Below are 18,559 nucleotides of genomic sequence, written 5' to 3' on the forward strand. Positions count from 1 at the left end.
TGCAATGCAATATACAGTTCCTGATGAGTTCACGAATACCGTTAGCCACATCTAAATACTGAAACATAGTAACTTGAAATGCTAAATGTTATTAATGTAATGCAATATGTGGTGCGAATGAAATGAGTATGCTGGAGTGAAGTCGGGATGATAGTACGTAGTATCGCAGACTATGGGGTCTATCACAAAGGACTTCTATCCAAACTAGTCCCATACCTAATTTGGATAGTCAGACTCAATGTGGTAAACTCCTGACTCAGGTTAGTTGCACGTCCCAACCGAAATCCTGGCCATTGCAAAGGTACACAAAATAAATAGTTGCGCACCACCAGCCCGAGTGGATAGTAAATGAATGAATGAATAAGTATGGAACTCCTGCTCAATAAGTCCACGTATTAGTACAGTTCATCTCTGGGATCATCGCCGGGGTTTAGTACACTCCAAATGACAGTCTCTCTCCCAGCAGCACAGTCCAAGTGAGCGTAAGAAACCTCATTATCTGCCTGGCCAATAGTCTGCCAATACCTATCCACACGTCGATAGCGGACCCATTCATGAGCTAGTCAAACTCAGCCTAATAATGCCCCTTACCCTTGGGCGAGTAAGGCCACACCCCCTCCAAACTGACCACGACACAGTGGGAGACGCGACCTCCTGGTATTCGGCACTCGGGCACTCATGTATCCACTCGGTCTCGACGTTGGGGCGTCTCCTGGCCTCGGAGGTTTAAGAATTTTCACTTAATGACATCTATGACGCCCGTATGCTAGAACCAAACATTTTCGGTGTCCCATCTGGCCATCCACGATATGCCTGTGGAGGCTACGGCCCTGATGTCACTAGGGCACACAATGCAAGATGCATGAGTCATACAATACAGTCATGCATCAATCCTGTGCATATCGTGCATTCATGTGAGATAACCTCTGCCTATCAGGGAGTCTCATAACAATCTGCCCAACGACATATGCAATGGTCAACCACATCTCATAACAAATATGTAGATGATGTGTATGGGCATGTATGATGATGCTATGCTGTCACATACTCATAATCAGTATCAATAACCGGCCTCAACAATCGGCTTCGATAATGTGGACATTTAACCAACATTGCCCCCAAGGAATGGCCCACATAAACATCAATACATACATCATGGTGAAATCACACATCACATTGGTCCTCAGATACATTACTTTGGGTCTCACACAAGGGCTGCACTTTCATCGCATTGGGCCTCACTCATGATCCACTTATACATCACATTAGGCCGTATCATATGTGCACTACACATCGCAATGGGCCTCGGCTCATGGGCCATGAATACACCACATCAGGCTTCATGACCCATGGGCTTCAAATACACAAGAGGTGAGCCTTACACATGGGCCGCAAATACATCACAATGAGCCTCATCATATGGGCTAAAAATATATCTCAATGGGCCTTACCCATAGGCCACGAATACATGGCTACACCAATTATGATAAGTCTTATAGTACAACCACTTCACACGTTGCATAGTTAATGGCTCATATTTGGTGCTACATAGTTAAGGGCCAAGAGCCACATTTCATCGTACCATTTACGGTTTAGAGATCACAGCGTATAAATCCAGGACCTTGATAGCATTAGCTTGGGTAACATAACCCTACATCACATTCGGTTTAGGGTACAACTTAGTTATATGTGATTTAAGTGGCGGTATCTATATCGATAAGCACAAACCTACGTTGTTGAATGGTCATCAATGCACTTGATTTCATAAGGTTAGGTGGCCTTGTACGTATTTCACATTCATACAATTAGATGACTACATATACTACATATACTCCACCATTGCCTATGATTAGGTGGCTATATATACATCAAATACCTACATGATTAATGGACCAAACAGGTATATCACACCCTCACACCACTGGAGTCTACATATTTGTTATAATTAAACATGTTTAAGGGTTTAAACACAAGTCACATGATCTTATTACTTAGGGCCGTACTCTAACCAAAGTGCCAAGTGATCAAGGGCTGTCCACGATCAGCCCATTTAAGGGATTAATCATCATTACTTCAAAAATTACAATATCAGTTCGTCATATGTTTAATACATGGAGATTATAAACTCTTGTCTAAGAGGTCCAATGGTTGGCCCAAACAAGGCTACCACTGATGGGCCCACATGATGTTCACTCAAAATGGGGCTTAACATTCTTGGGCCCACACATCAATGAAATTTACAATGAGTTCTATGTGGTGGAGCTCATAGGGCTTTCCCATGAGGTTAAGTCGTTGTGACCCACTTAAGAATTAGGTCTGCTTTGATTCTAGTCCAAATCCTAAAATGATATGAGGAAGTGGATGGTCTGCATGGATTAAATAGATACACCATGGTGGCCTTAAGTTGGATTCAATAGTTAAGTCCTTATTCTCATAGCCTTGTATTGTATGGTCCAATTCAGGTTCGATTAACTGATCTTTGGGACAATGCCTTAAGGGGACCCGGTACATGGGTTAGATGGGTTGAATATCTAATACATCATCAGGATGGCCCATAATAAATTTTTTGGTAATGAGAGTTCAATTTACATTATTTCATATTGTACGACTATCTAATCATTGGATGGGCCTGAGTCTTGGTAACATACCGTCAAAGGGATTGATAAAATAGATAAACGATGAGGATCTTGAATATAAATCATGTCATAACTATGGTGGATTAAGTGACATAACACCTATATCAAAGTGGGCCATATCACACACAAGTTGAGAGGGTTACCCTCCCTTAAATATTCATAATTATTTGTTGGGCCCACAGAGGTGTGGTTCATAAATCCAGCCCATCATTATGTGTGTCCCACTTGTTAAGGGGTCAGACCAAGTTTCAGATACATCCAAATTTCAGGTGGACCTAACACATGATTTTACATGCTCGAGCTTCGAGTTGTACGAATGGTTCAAGGAGATCAAAGTTACATGGGTCCCAAAGTGATGTATTTATTACATATACAGAGTTCATCTATTTATTTATTTATTTATTTTAGAGATCATTTTATAGCATTATCTAAAAATGAATCATATTCAAAGATTATCTGGACCTCACCACAAACAGTAGTGGAGATAATGATTTCATCGTTAAACAATTTACAGGTCCCACCTTAATATTTATTTGTCCATCCAATTTGTTCATAAGATCACAAAGACCAGAATTAAGGGGAAAAACTAATTTCATATTGGTCCAAAACTTCTATGACCCAAAAAGGGTTCCAATGGTAGACGTTCAATCCCTGGTGCTTTTGTAGTGTGGCCCACTTGATAGCTATATCTATCTTTTCTTTTTTCTCAAGCCTTAGGATAAGCTCACCAAATGGATGGATGGTTTAGAAATAACATATACCACATGATCAGACCCATAAAATTACTGATTTATTCATCTTCATCAATTTATTTTTATTTTTATTTTTATTCTATTTTTTGATGGTGTGGGCCACCTGAGTTCCGTGTATGGCTGAAATTTGGGGGTGGCCCATTTTTAAACGGGACCCATCAAATACATGGGACTGATGTTTGACACACATCATGGCGTCAGCAGAGACGCTGCTTGCTGCAGCGTCAGACGCTGGCAGTAACAGCGTGAGTGCTGTTTTGTAATTTTATTTTATTTTATTTTGTTTTTCATATATAGGGCCCACAATAGGACGATCCAGTCCATCTGTTGTGTGTGTGCTACGTGGTGGAGGCGTCAGTCTAAGTTTCAAATGCATAAAAATTCCAAGTGGGCCCCAGCAAGTACTTTTATATGTTTTAACATGTCTTTACATGATTTTTAATGGTGTGGCCTACCAGAGAACTGGATTAGTTTCATTTTTCGACTCAATGACTAAAATGAGCTGGAAAATTGGATGGATGGTGTGGATTAAATACATAGATTATGGGTGGGGCCCGTTGTGGGCCCACAACCCCCTGCCCCTTTTACAATGCAGCTAGGACACTGCTTACTGCAGCGTCCGCTGGACGCTAGCAGTAGCGTCTCACTCCCTCTCTATATATATTTTTAAAATTCATTTATTTATTTATTTTCTTATATATATATATATATATATATATATATATATTTCTTTTGTGCACATGTGTGCATGGGGGGGTGTGTGTGTGAGTGTGTGGCCAGCCTAATGGGCCACACTTGGATGATTTGAATGTCATACAAACATTTTTGTGGGGCCCACTATTAATGGGTCCCACATGAACTCTATAATAAATTAATTTTTATTTTATTTTTTTATATGTTTTCTCCTATCCATCCACACCATCAATAACGTCATCATCATTATTACAATTTTCTTTACCATGAATCATATTATTTTCATCATCCACACCATTCCTAACATTTATTGCAATTATCATCACCATCAATCATACTATCTCCATCATCCACACCATTAATCACATCATTATGATCAACATCATCTCCACCATACAAAAACACAACAAAAACAAAATAAGAATGAGTAGGGTGGGTGTACTCACTTTCATGAATTAGATGGATGGTTGAGATAGATGGAAGCGATGGGATTGATGGAGTTGATGGCCCACCAAGATCACTCTTTTCTCTCTCTCTCTCTCTCTCTTTATCTCTCTCTCTCTCTCTCCATATAAAATGGTGAAATGCTAAGGGATAGAGTGGTATTTATAAAGAAATGGATAAAATTTTGGTTAAGTTAGGCTAATGATATTAATATTAGCTTAGCCTAGGATTATGAAAATTAATTCATGATTAGTAGTTAATGGTGGATTAAAAGAGCATAGGATGGCATAGTGTGATGATGTCATACATGAGGTGTGGCATGGAAGAGAGTTGACTTTTCAAGCACATGAGAGAGAAGAGGTGTGGGTATGTGACATCACACACATGGGTAGAAAGTCTCTCACCCATGTGCGGCATGTACATGTGTGCATGACATGTGTTGTGCACATGTGTGGAATGAAATACATGGTGCCATGTGCACATGATACACTTATTATTCTTCACGGCGTATCTCACTAACGGAGTATCATACTGACGCATTGGTGGTACCTTCACGATCGCGGCGATGGGGCGGTCGATATGAGATAGGTTTCGAGGTCTTGGGGTTTTGGTTAGTTGGGTGTGTACTATGAATGGCCAATTCAGGTCTAGCTAAGGGCATCGATCATCATGCACATATGCATGAAAAATAGTACCGAATGGACCAGGTGTTACAACATGCCCAATGACATATGCAATGGTCAACCACATCACATAACAAACATGCAGATGAAGCTATGAGCATGTATCATGATGCTATGCTGTCAGATACTCATAATCGGTATTAATATCAGGCACCGATAACCATCATCGAAAATCGGTACGACAATCAGCCTCAACAATCTGGACATTTAACCAACATTGCCCCCAAGGAGTGGCCCACATAGAGCCTAACTATAGTGGATTTATGACCTCACACAAGGGCCAAATATATACAACACCTTGGGCCTCACTCAAGAGCTTAACACATCACGATGGGCTAACATACATCATAATGGGCTACATCGCCTGACCCTCAAATGCATCACAATGGGCCTCATCACATAGGCCTCATATACATTACATTGGGCCTTAAATACGGGCTGAATACACATCACAATGGGCCTCAAATACAGGCCGCATATACATCACATTGGGCCTCGACAATCGGAATCGGAATCGAACTCGACACTCGGAATCGACCTCGACAATCGGAATCAGAATCGGCAATTAGAATCGACTTCGACAATCGAAATCAGAATCGACAATCGGTCACGACAATCGGAATCGATCGATAATCAGAATTGGCAAATCGGTCACGTCAATCAGAATCGGCAATCGGTCACTGCAGTTGGAATCGATCGATAATCAAAATCGGCAAATCGGTCACGTCAATTGGAATCGACAATCAGTCACGCCGATCGAAATCGATTGATAAATAGAATCAGTAAATCGATCATGTCAATCGAAATCGACAATCGGTCATGACAATCGGAATCGATTGATAATCAGAATCGGTAAATCGATCAGGTCAATCAGAATCAACAATTGGTCACGGCAATCAGAATCGATCGATAATCAGAATTGGCAAATCGGTCATGTCAATCAGAATCGGCAATCAGTCATGACAATCAGAATCGATCGATAATCAGAATTGGCAAATCGATCACGTCAATCAGAATCGGTAATCGGTCATGACAATCAGAATCGATAAATCAATCACGTCAATCGAAATCGACAATCGGTCGTGACAATCAGAATCGGCAAATCGGTCACATCAATCAGAATCGGCAATCGATCATGACAATTAGAATCGACCTCGATACTCGGCCTCGACAACCGGAATCGACTTATATAATCGGCCTCGACAATCAGAATCAGCCTCGATACTCAGCCTTGACAATTAGAATCGGCATATACAATTGGCCTCGACAATCAGAATCAGAATCGACAATCAGAATCAGAATCAGCCTCGATAATCAGAATCAGAATCAGCCTTAACAATTGGCCTCGATAATTGGTAATCGATCTCGACGCAAGGCGGGGTCCATGGATGAACGACAGATGATGGACCAAGCAATATCAATGAGGCCCAATCATTTGGGCTAACCCACTAGAGAATGACGAGAATGGGCCTAACCAGGCCTAAGGGAAGGTCACAATGTGGACATCCAACCATCATTACCCCTCAATGTGGACATTTTACCAGCATTGCTCCCAAAGAGTGGTCCACATAGAGTCATACATATAGTGGCCCCATGACCTCTCATAAGGGCCTAATATACATCATCATGAGCCTCACCAAAGGTCACGAACACATACAGTGGGCCACATGATATGGGCCGCACTAATGGGCCTTATACACATCAGGTGGGCTACATCAATGGGCCTAATACCATGGGCTTCAAATACACAACAAGTGGTCCTCATGGGTGGGTCACAAATATATCAAGGTGGGCCTCACAGATGGGTCATAAACACATCAAAGGTGGGCCTCATGGATGGGCTATGAACCCATTGAGTGTGGGGTCCATATCCCATGGACGGCATGGAGTGAAACACATCCATCAAGGTGGTTCCCACCTATCAAACAGATAGACAATATGGAGTGAAACACGTACATCATGGCAGGCCCACCGTCCCATGCTGGACGGTGCGACAGATACATCAGCAAGGTGGGCCCCACATCTAGGGATGGACGATGTGGATATAATAAATACATCAAGGTGTGGCCTATCTTCCAGATCCGTTGGGTGTGAATACAGTAAATACATCAAGGCGGGTCCATGGCACCATTGGATGGTGCAGGAGAAACACGTACATCACGGTGGTGTTCCACCATCCCACGTCTGGATGGACGATGTGTACAAACATCATGTGGGTCTCACTGATCTAGACAGTGTGCACAGCGAGTGGGTGTCCACCGTCTAGACTATGGACGGTATGAATACAACATATGCATCATGGATGGGTCGCACATGGCCCACCAGAGATTTGAATCTACCACATTAGATGGTGTAGATGTGCACATCAAGTGGGGCCCATGACCTAGATGGTCTAATAAAGCACAAATGTCACTGTGCAACCCACCGTCCAGAGAGATAAAACACATGTATCATGGCATAGTCCACGGGTTAGATGGACAGTAGGGACAAAACACTTACATTATGGTAGAGGCACACTAGGTGGGTGGCATGGATGCTAAGGTGGGACCTACACAACACCGTCCAGCAATTGGATGGTGCATATACAAACATACATCATGGTGAAAGCCACAACAGTGGACGGTGTGGATTTATTCCCACGTACAGCAGCCCAACTGCTGACACCGTGGGTGGGTCCCACGTGGTGCCCACCATCCCAAATATATATATTGGGTATATATAATATGTATATTATATTATTATATATATTAGTTATGTTATTATTATTATTATTAAACAGCAACTAGCATCCACATAGATGGACGCTAGATGAAACACATACATTCATGTGGCCCACCGTCCAAGCCATGGACGGTGAGGATCCACACGTGCATCATGGTGAGGTCCACCATGATATGGATGATGTGGATGAAAGCGACACATGTCGGGTGGGTCCACACGCTAGATACAACACATACACTAGTGGGTCCCATGTAGGGCCCACCATAACGTCTATTTTCCATTCAATCTGTTAATAAGGTCATGTAGACCTGGATATAGAGGAAAAACAAATTTCATATTGACCCAAAACTTCTGTAATGCCTAAAAGGGTTCCAATGGCAGCCATTCAATCACCACTGTTTCCTATGATGTTGGCCACTTGAGCCATATATATGGCTGATCTTAGGAGGGGGGCCCACTACCTTAAGGGGCCCACCAATGCATGGCGTGGATGCTTAATATGCATCATGGTGGGGCTTAAAATTGGGACCCACGTCCCTGCCCCTTCCATCCACGACACAGCAAGCAGCAGCGTCCTACGCTACTGACGCTGCAGGCAGCAGGCGCTGCTGCATGTTCTTATATATATTTTTTAAAATTCCGTGGTTTTTCATATATAGGGCCCACATCTGAAAAATCTAACGTGGCTATTGGATTCTACGGTCCCTGATCGACCAAATGAGACTAATATGTGACATGTTTTTGGCGAATAGAAGATCAAGGTGGGTTTTAACGGTAATTCCACTATTTCCTATGGTATGGCCCGCCCAAGAATAGGATTGGTCTCAAATTTTGGCTCAACGCCTAAAATAATCTGAGGAAAAGGATGGACGGCTTGGATTAAGTACATATATCAAGGTGGGGCCTATAGGAGCGGTCCACACATCACCCTTAGCCACCCCCACACGTCAGTTCACATTTCACTGTTAGCCACGCCCACGACTGAGCATGTCCAGCGTTCAGGGACGCTGACCACTCTAACACGTGCAGCATAGTGGTTCCCACATGGATGTGGCCCACCTGGGACGTGGCCCACCTAATTTGATCAATCAGATATTTGTGTTTTCCCCATGCCCGGCCCATAGGTTATGGGATGTTAGGTGGGCCCACTTAATGGACAGCATAGATAAGATGTATACTTCATGGTGGGGTCCATTTGGGTGGGCCACACGGCCAAATCAATTCAAAATGAAAGAGAGAGAAAGTAGCACCCACCTATGATCTTCTCCTCCTTCTTTCGCCAAAGTATCCTAGAGCTTCATTGGACGAACTTCAACAGTCGAGATTGGATCATGGACGGTGGAGATGGGAGTAAGGAAGGTGGGCCACACTAGCTTCTCCTCTTGGAACCCATGGACGTGGGTTGCTTGTAGAGAGAGATGGAGTTTGAAAAATGAGAGAGAGAGAGAGAGATGAGAGAGAGGTGTAAGAAAAGTGATGGGAGAGAGGATGGTGAGGTGATGAGAAAGTTGACTTTTGGGATTGCTTTTGTACTTTGGAATGGGGAGAGTAATGGGTGTACTTTGATAAGTGAGGTGATTGATGTGATGGATTCTCTTAGGATTTGTGACGCACGGCGTTTTCTTCGAACTGAACGTCGGCTCACATCTCTTGGCGAGGGTACCGCATCGGTGTGCAAGACGCCGCATCGAAACCGCGGCGACGGCGCGGTCGCACTGGTACAAGTCTCAGGTCAAGCTGACTTAGATATATGGGACACGTTTTAGGGTCGCACGTAAATGCCGACAACCGATCATGAGTCACTGAAATTCGACTGGGATGACCGCAGAAGCCTAATGAATAGTATGGGCTAGGATACGGATCTTACACATGAGTTATACAATCCAGTCATGTATCAATCAGGCGCATACTATGCGCTCATGTGAGACAATCTCTACCTATCAGGGAGTCTCATAGCAGCCTGCCCAATGACATATGTAATGGTCAATCACATGTCATATCAAACATGTAGATGATGCATATGGGCATTTATCATGATGCTATACTGTCACATACTCTTAATCGGTATCGGCAACTGGCACCGATAATCAGCCTTGATAATTGGAATCAGTCCTCAACAATCTGGCCTCGACAATCGAAATCGCACTACCAAAAAAAGGGGCAAAGGCTACGGACCAAATCTATAGCCATAGACATATGGCTACTGACAAAATCCATAGCTAGTCCGTTTCACGACCGTCGTTGTAGGTGCCATAACAATAGGTCTGGAACCTATGGCTACGGATTTAATCCGTAGCTATAGGTTACAACAGCTACAGATATAATTCGTAGCAATTATATCTATAGCGAAAACGTGAAACAGCTACGGATATTATTTGTAGCTAAAAGTCCGTAGCAATATGCCAAAATTGAAAAGGCTACACCTGTCTGATTTAATGGCTACGGTCAATATCTGTAGCTATTTTGTACATTAAAAAATAAAATCATTTGTTCATTCAATTACCACCTGTACAATCATTCATTCATTCAATTACAATCCTTCATTCAATCAATTATATCATTCATTCATTCAATTACAATCCTTCATTCAATCAATTACAATTACAATCTTTTATTCAATCAATTACAATTACAATCAATTACAATCTAATTCATTCAATCAATTACAGTTACAATTACAATAATGCTAAAAATACAAATCTTTGGCTTCATTAGAGAAATGTGCTCGACTTCACCCTAAAATTTCAACAGCTTCGTATATTCCATCATCCTACAAACAGTCATGTCATTCATAAATTAGAATGCCCATTGGGGAAAAGAAAGACAGTGAAAGAAGTGCATTACGTATAACCACTTTTTTTTTTCTTAATGAATTAAAAAAAAAACTCAATGAGGAATGAAATTGACACAAAAGAAATGGTCTCACCATATGATCATAGGTTTTGGTTTAGGTTTAGATTATAGGTTTAAGTTAAGGTTAGGTTAAAGGTTATAATTAAGTTTAGGTTATAGGTTAAGGTTTAGGTTATAGGTTTAGGTTTAGGTCATAGCTTTTGGGAACTTGATTATATGTTAAGGTTTAGGTTTAGGAAATTGGGTTCGGGTTCGGGATCGGGTTTAGGTTTGGGTTTTTGAGTTTAGGTTTAGGTTAAGGAGTTGAGATTAGGATTAGGTGTAGGTTTGGGTTTAAGGATTTGAGAATATATTTAGGTTTTAAGTTTAGGTTTACGTTAAAGGTTTAGGGAAAGGTTATAACTTTAGGTTAGGTTTAGGTTTAGGTTTAGGTTATAGGTTATAGCTTTAGGGAATTGAGAATGGGTTATGGTTTAGGTTTAGGAAATCGGGTTCAGGTTCGGGATTGGGTTTAAGTTTGGGTTTTTAAGTTTAGGTTTAGGTTTAGGTTAGGGAGTTGAGATTAGGATTAGGTGTAGGTTTAGGTTTAGGGAATTGAGTTTAGGTTATAGGTTTAGGGAGAGGTTAGGTTTAGGTTATAGGTTTTGGGATTTGGGAAAACTTTTAGGTTATAAGTATAGGTTTAGGTTAGGTTATAGGTTAAGGTTTAGGGATTTGAGTTTAGGTTATAGGATTAGGTTACGGTTTAGGTTTAGGTTATAGGTTTTGGGATTTGAGAATGGGTTCGGGTTTAGGTTATAGGTTTTGGTTATAGGTTATAGGTTTAGGTTAAGGTTTAGGTTTAGGTTATAGGTTTTGGGATTTGAGAATGGGTTCGGGTTTAGGTTATAAGTTTTGGTTTTGGTTTAGGTTTAGGCTATAGGTTTTTGGATTTGAGAATGAGTTATGGTTTAGGTTTAGGAAATTGGGTTCAGGTTCGGGATTGGGTTTAAGTTTGGGTTTTCAAGTTTAGGTTTAGGTTTAGGTTAGGGAGTTGAGATTAGGATTAGATGTAGGTTTAGCTTCAGGGAATTGAGTTTAGGTTATAGGTTTAGGGAAAGGTTAGGTTTAGGTTATAGGTTTTGGGATTTGGGAATAGTTTTAGGTTATAAGTATAGGTTTAGGTTAGGTTATAGGTTAAGGTTTAGGGATTTGAGTTTAGGCTATAGGCTTAGGTTTAGGGAATTGAGTTTAGGCTATAGGTTTAGGTTTAAGGAATTGAGTTTAGGTTATAGGTTTAGGGAAAGGTTAGGTTTAGGTTATAAGTTTTGGGATTTGAGAATAGTTTTAGGTTATAAGTATAGGTTTAGGTTAGGTTATAAGTTAAGGTTTAGGGATTTGAGTTTAGGTATAGGTTTAGGTTATGTTATAAGTTAAGGTTTAGGGATTTGAGTTTAGGTTATAGGATTAGGTTTAGGTTTAGGTTTAGGGAATTGAGTTTAGGTTATAGGTTTAGGTTTAGGTTTAGGGAATTGAGTTTAGGTTATAGGTTTAGGTTTAGGTTTTAGGTTTAGGTTTAGGTTTAGGTTTGGGTTTTGGGATTTGAGAATGGGTTCGGGTTTAGGTTATAGGTTTTGGTTTTGGTTTTGGTTTAGGTTATAGGTTTTGGGATTTGATAATGGGTTGGGGTTTAGGTTATAGGTTTTGGTTTTGGTTTTGGTTATAGGTTTTGATTTAGGTTATAGGTTAAAGGTTTAGGTTAAGGTTTAGGTTTAGGTTATAGATTTTTGGATTTGAGAATGGGTTCGGGTTTAGGCTATAGGTTTTGGCTTTGGTTTAGGTTATAGGTTTTGGTTTAGGTTATAGGTTATAGGTTTAGGTTTAGATTTAGGTTTAGGTTATAAGATTTGAGAATGGGTTCGGGTTTAGGATATAGGTTTTGGTTATATGTTTTGATTGAGGTTATAGGTTATAGGTTTAGGTTTTAGGTTTTGGTTTTGGTTTTGATTTAGGTTATAGGTTATAGGTTTAGGTTAAGGTTTAAAGAAAGGTAATAGGTTTTGATTTAGGTTATAGGTTATAGGTTTAGGTTTGGGTTTTGATTTAGTTTATAGGTTATAGGTTTAGGTTAAGGTTTAGGCTTAGGTTTAGGTTTAGGTTATAGGTTTTGGGATTTGAGAATGGGTTCGGGTTTAGGTTATAGATTTTGGTTTTGGTTTAGGTTATATGTTTTGATTTAGGTTATAGGTTACCGGTTTAGGTTAAGGTTTAGGTTTAGGTTATAGGTTTTTGGATTTGAGAATGGGTTTGGGTTTAGGCTATAGGTTTTGGTTTTGGATTAGGTTATAGGTTTTGGTTTAGGCTATAGGTTTCAGGTTTAGGTTTAAGTTTAGGTTTAAGTTATAGGTTATAGGATTTGAGAATGCGTTCGGATTTAGGATATAGGTTTTGGTTTTGGTTTTGGTTATATGTTTTGATTTAGGTTATAGGTTATAGGTTTAGGTTTTAGGTTTTGGTTTTGGTTTTATGTTTTGATTTAGGTTATAAGTTTAGGTTATAGGTTTTAGGTTAAGGTTTTAGGTCATAGGTTTAGGTTTTGGCTTAGGTTAAGGTTTAGGTTTAGGTTATAAGCTTTAGGGTTATAGGAATTGAGAATAGGTTAAGGTTTAGGTTTAGGAAATCAGGTTCAGGTTCGGGATTGGGTTTAAGTTTGGGTTTTCAAGTTTAGGTTTAGGTTTAGGTTAAGGAGTTGAGATTAGGATTAGATGTAGGTTTATCTTTAGGGAATTGAGTTTAGGTTATAGGTTAAGAGAAAGGTTAGGTTTAGGTTATAGGTTTTGGGATTTGGGAATAGTTTTAAGTTATAAGTATAGGTTTAGGTTAGGTTATAGGTTAAGGTTTAGGGATTTGAGTTTAGGCTATAAGTTTAGTTTTCGGTCTAGGTTTAGGTTTAGGGAATTGAGTTTAGGTTATAGGTTTAGGGAAAGGTTAGGTTTAGATTATAGGTTTTGGGATTTGGGAATAGTTTTAGGTTATAAGTATAGGTTTAGGTTAGGTTATAGGTTAAGGTTTAGGGATTTGAGTTTAGGCTATAGGTTTAGGTTTAGGGGTTTGAGTTAAGGCTATAAGTTTAGGTTTAGGGAATTGAGTTTAGGTTATAGGTTTAGGGAAAGGTTAGGTTTAGGTTATAGGTTTTGGGATTTGGGAATAGCTTTAGGTTATAAGTATAGGTTTAGGTTAGGTTATAGGTTAAGTTTTAGGGATTTGAGTATAAGCTATAGGTTTAGGTTTCCGTCTAGGTTTAGGTTTAGGGAATTGAGTTTAGGTTATATAGGTTTAGGGAAAGGTTAGGTTTTGGTTATAGGTTTTGGAATTTGGGAATAGCTTTAGGTTATAAGTATAGGTTTAGGTTAGGTTATAGGTTAAGGTTTAGGGATTTAAGTTTAGGCTATAGGTTTAGGGAAAGGTTAGGTTTAGGTTATAGGTTTTGGGATTTGGGAATAGTTTTAGGTTATAAGTATAGGTTTAGGTTAGGTTATAGGTTAAGGTTTAGGGATTTGAGTTTAGGCTATAGATTTACGTTTAGGGATTTGAGTTAAGGCTATAGGTTTAGGTTTAGGGAATTGAGTTTAGGTTATAGGTTTAGGGAAAGGTTAGGTTTAGGTTATAGGTTTTGGGATTTGAGAATAGTTTTAGGTTATAAGTATAGGTTTATGTTAAGTTATAAGTTAAGGTTTAGGGATTTAAGTTTAGGTTATAGGATTAGGTTTAGGTTTAGGTTTTGGGAATTGAGTTTAGGTTATAGGTTTAGGTTTGGGTTTTGGGATTTGAGAATGGGTTCGAGTTTAGGTTATAGGTTTTGGTTTTGGTTTAGGTTATAGGTTTTGGGATTTGATAATGGGTTCGGGTTTAGGTTATAGGTTTTGTTTTTGGTTTTGGTTATAGGTTTTGATTTAGGTTATAGGTTAACGGTTTAGGTTAAGGTTTAGGTTTAGGTTATAGATTTTTGGATTTGAGAATGGCTTCAGGTTTAGGCTATAGGTTTTGGCTTTGGTTTAGGTTATAGGTTTTGGTTTAGGTTATAGGTTATAGGTTTAGGTTTAGGTTTAGGTTATAGGATTTGAAAATGGGTTCGGGTTTAGGATATAAGTTTTGGTTTTGGTTTAGGTTATAGGTTTTGGTTTGGGTTATAGATTTCAGGTTTAGGTTTAGGTTTAGGTTTAAGTTATAGGTTATAGGATTTGAGAATGCGTTCGGGTTTAAGATATAGGTTTTGGTTTTGGTTTTGGTTATATGTTTTGATTTAGGTTATAGGTCATAGGTTTAGGTTTTAGGTTTTGGTTTAGGTTTAGGTTTAGGTTATAGGTTTTGGGATTTGAGAATGGGTTCGGGTTTAGGTTATAGGTTATAGGTTTAGGTTAAGGTTTAGGTTTAGGTTATAGGTTTTGGGATTTGAGAATAGGTTCAGGTTTAGGTTATAGGTTATAGGTTTAGGTTAAGGTTTAGGTTTAGGTTATACGTTTTAGGTTTTGAGAATGGGTTCGGGTTTAGGTTATAGGTTTTGGTTTTGGTTTAGGTTATAGGTTTTGATTTAGGTTATAGGTTAATGGTTTAGGTTAAGGTTTAGGTTTAGGTTATAGGTTTTTGGATTTGAGAATGGGTTCGGGTTTAGGCTATAGGTTTTGGTTTTGGTTTAGGTTATAGGTTTTGGGATTTGAGAATAGGTTCGGGTTTAGGTTATAAGTTTTGGTTATAGGTTATAGGTTTAGGTTAAGGTTTAGGTTTAGGTTATCGGTTTTGGGATTTGAGAATGGGTTCGGGTTTAGGTTATAAGTTTTTGTTATAGGTTATAGGTTTAGGTCAAGGTTTAGGTTTAGGTTATCGGTTTTGGGATTTGAGAATGGGTTGGGGTTTAGGTTATAGGTTTTGGTTTTGGTTTAGGTTATAGGTTTTGATTTAGGTTATAGGTTAACGGTTTATGTTAAGGTTTAGGTTTAGGTTATAGGTTTTTGGATTTGAGAATGGGTTCGGGTTTAGGCTATAGGTTTTGGTTTTGGTTTAGGTTATAGGTTTTGGTATAGGTTATAGGTTTCAGGTTTAGGTTTAGGTTATAGGTTATAGTATTTGAGAATGCGTTCGGGTTTAGGATATAGGTTTTGGTTTTGGTTTTGGTTATATGTTTTGATTTAGGTTATAGGTTATAGGTTTAGGTTTTAGGTTTTGGTTTTGGTTATATGTTTTGATTTAGGTTATAAGTTTAGGTTATAGGTTATAGGTTAAGGTTTTAGGTCATAGGTTTAGGTTTAGGTTAAGGTTTAGGTTTTGGTTATAAGCTTTAGGGTTATAAGAATTGAGAATAGGTTAAGGTTTAGGTTTAGAAAATCGGGTTCGGGTTCGGGATGGGGTTTAGGTTTGGGTTTTCAAGTTTAGGTTTAGGTTTAGGTTAGGGAGTTGAGATTCGGATTAGGTGTAAGTTTAGGTTTAGGGATTTGAGAATACATTTAGGTTTTAGGTTTAGGTTTAAGTTTTAGGTTTTAAGTTTTAGGTTAAGGTTTAGGTTTTAGATTTAGGTTATGGTTAGGTTATAGGTTATAGGTTATGGTTTTAGGTCATAGGTTTTGGTTTAAGTTTAGGTTTAGGTTTAGGTTATAAGCTATAGGTTTAGGGAATTGAGAATGGGTTAAGGTTTAGGTTTAGGAAATCGGGTTCAGGTTCGGGATCGGGTTTATGTTTTGGTTTTCAAGTTTAGGTATAGGTTTAGGTTAGGGAGTTATGATTAGGATTAGGTGTATGTTTAGGTTTAGGGATTTGAGAATACATTTAGGTTTTAGGTTTAGGTTTAGGTTTTAGGTTTTAGGTTTTAGGTTAAGGTTTAGGTTTTAGGTTTAGGTTAAGGTTAGGTTATAGGTTATAAGTTTAGGTTATAGGTTATAGGTTAAGGTTTTACGGCATAGGTTTTGGTTTAGGTTAAGGTTATAGGTTTAGGTTTAGGTTTAGGTTTAGGTTATAAGCTATAGGTTTAGGGAATTGAGAATAGGTTAAGGTTTAGGTTTAGGAAATCAGGTTCAGGTTCGGGATCGGGTTTATGTTTGGGTTTTTAAGTTTAGGTATAGGTTTAGGTTAGGGAGTTAAGATTAGGATTAGGTGTAGGTTTAGGTTAAGGGATTTGAGAATACATTTAGGTTTTAGGTTTAGGTTTAGGTTTAGGTTTTAAGTTAAGGTTATAGGTTTAGGTTAAGGTTTAGGTTTAGGTTTAGGTTGAGGTTTAGGTTATAGGCTATAGATTTAGGTCATAGGTTTTGGTTTAGGTTAAGGTTATAGGTATAGGTTAAGGTTTAGGTTTAGGTTTAGGTTTAGGTTTAGGTTTAGGTTATAAGATATAGGTTTAGGGAATTGAAAATAGGTTAAGGTTTAGGTTTAGGAAATCGGGTTCGGGTTCGGGATCGGGTTTATGTTTGGGTTTTCAAGTTTAGGTATAGGTTTAGGTTAGGGAGTTAAGATTAGGATTAGGTGTAGGTTTAGGTTTAGGGATTTGAGAATACATTTAGGTTTTAGGTTAAGGTTTAGGTTTTAGGTTTAGGTTATGGGTTAAGGTTTAGGTTTATGTTAAGGTTGAGGTTTAGGTTATAGGTTAAGGTTTTAGGTCATAGGTTTTGGTTTAGGTTAAGGGTATGGTCCCTGCAAATACAGATATAAACAAATATAAACACGGCCATCCGGCACAAATGGCCAGGCCCTTCCAATGCTGTCCATAAAAAATGGACAGCTTCATCATGGTCATAACAGCGTTTTCCTCTTTCCAGGGACCCTCGCTCTTTCGAATAGCTCCAACGCACATCCGGGTTTGCTCCATTAATTTTGATCAAATACATAAACACGGCCTGTCCAAATTGCCAGGCCCCTCCAATGCTGTCCATAGGAAATGGATAGCTTCATCATGGTCATAACAGCGGTTCCCACCTTCCAGGGACCCCCACTCATCCGGATAGCTCCGACGCACATCCGGGTCTGCTCCATTAATTTCGAGCAAATTTAATGGAGCAAATACATAACCACTTGGCCCCATATACTTACTTTATAAAAGAAAATTTCCCCTGTTTTCTTAAATTTTCCATTTCGATCTTTTTTGGCCCAAATCCATGTCAATGCATGAGAATCATGCATAAACATGAATTTTAAGCAAAATACATTAGGGAAATTACAACATAGATATCATGCACATGATATCACATAATGTATTGTTTGATGAACTACACATGTGCATTCTTGACAAGAGACGTACTAGATGCTTGAAGCTGAAATATGCAGCTCCAACCCGCCCACATGCAACATCCACCTGAAAGAATGCGCACAACCGTCATGCTTGAGTAATCAATACAGGAATGTACAAGTAAAATCATAAAACCAGAGATACTCACTGCATTTTCAGGATCTCCTCCATATTTGACGATTCTTTCTAAAACCCTTCTCCCTCCTTTACTCGGGCTTGGGACCGGCAATGCAAGGAGTTGCATTGATGGAGTTAAAAAAGGGCTTAGGCTCCATTTGGTTTTAAAAAAAAAATGTTTTCATAAATACTAATGTGATGACCAAATAGAGCCTAAGACTATAAATACATTCAAATATAAAGTACAAAATTCATTCAATATTTAAAAAATAAAAAAAACAAGTGCCAAATTAGTTCAAAATTAGTTCAAAATGCACACAACAAGTTCAAAATTAGTTCAAAATGCACACAACACATGTTCAATTATACAGTACCAAATTTGTTCAAATTATTGAATTCTTAAAGCCTCTT

The 18,559-nt window shown here is 39.0% G+C and overlaps 1 long non-coding RNA gene across 1 annotated transcript; it reads right to left on the bottom strand.

The window, feature by feature from the left end:
• Positions 1–10,493: 10,493 nt before the first annotated feature.
• LOC131236394 (uncharacterized) lies at positions 10,494–18,146 on the bottom strand. Its single transcript, XR_009166721.1, has 2 exons — positions 18,044–18,146; positions 10,494–10,699 (listed from the first exon to the last, which is right to left on the bottom strand). It is a non-coding gene; the product is annotated as an uncharacterized LOC131236394 (long non-coding RNA).
• Positions 18,147–18,559: the final 413 nt, after the last annotated feature.

Source organism: Magnolia sinica, unplaced genomic scaffold (assembly GCF_029962835.1).
Source record: "Magnolia sinica isolate HGM2019 unplaced genomic scaffold, MsV1 ctg78, whole genome shotgun sequence".
Taxonomy (NCBI): domain Eukaryota; kingdom Viridiplantae; phylum Streptophyta; class Magnoliopsida; order Magnoliales; family Magnoliaceae; genus Magnolia; species Magnolia sinica.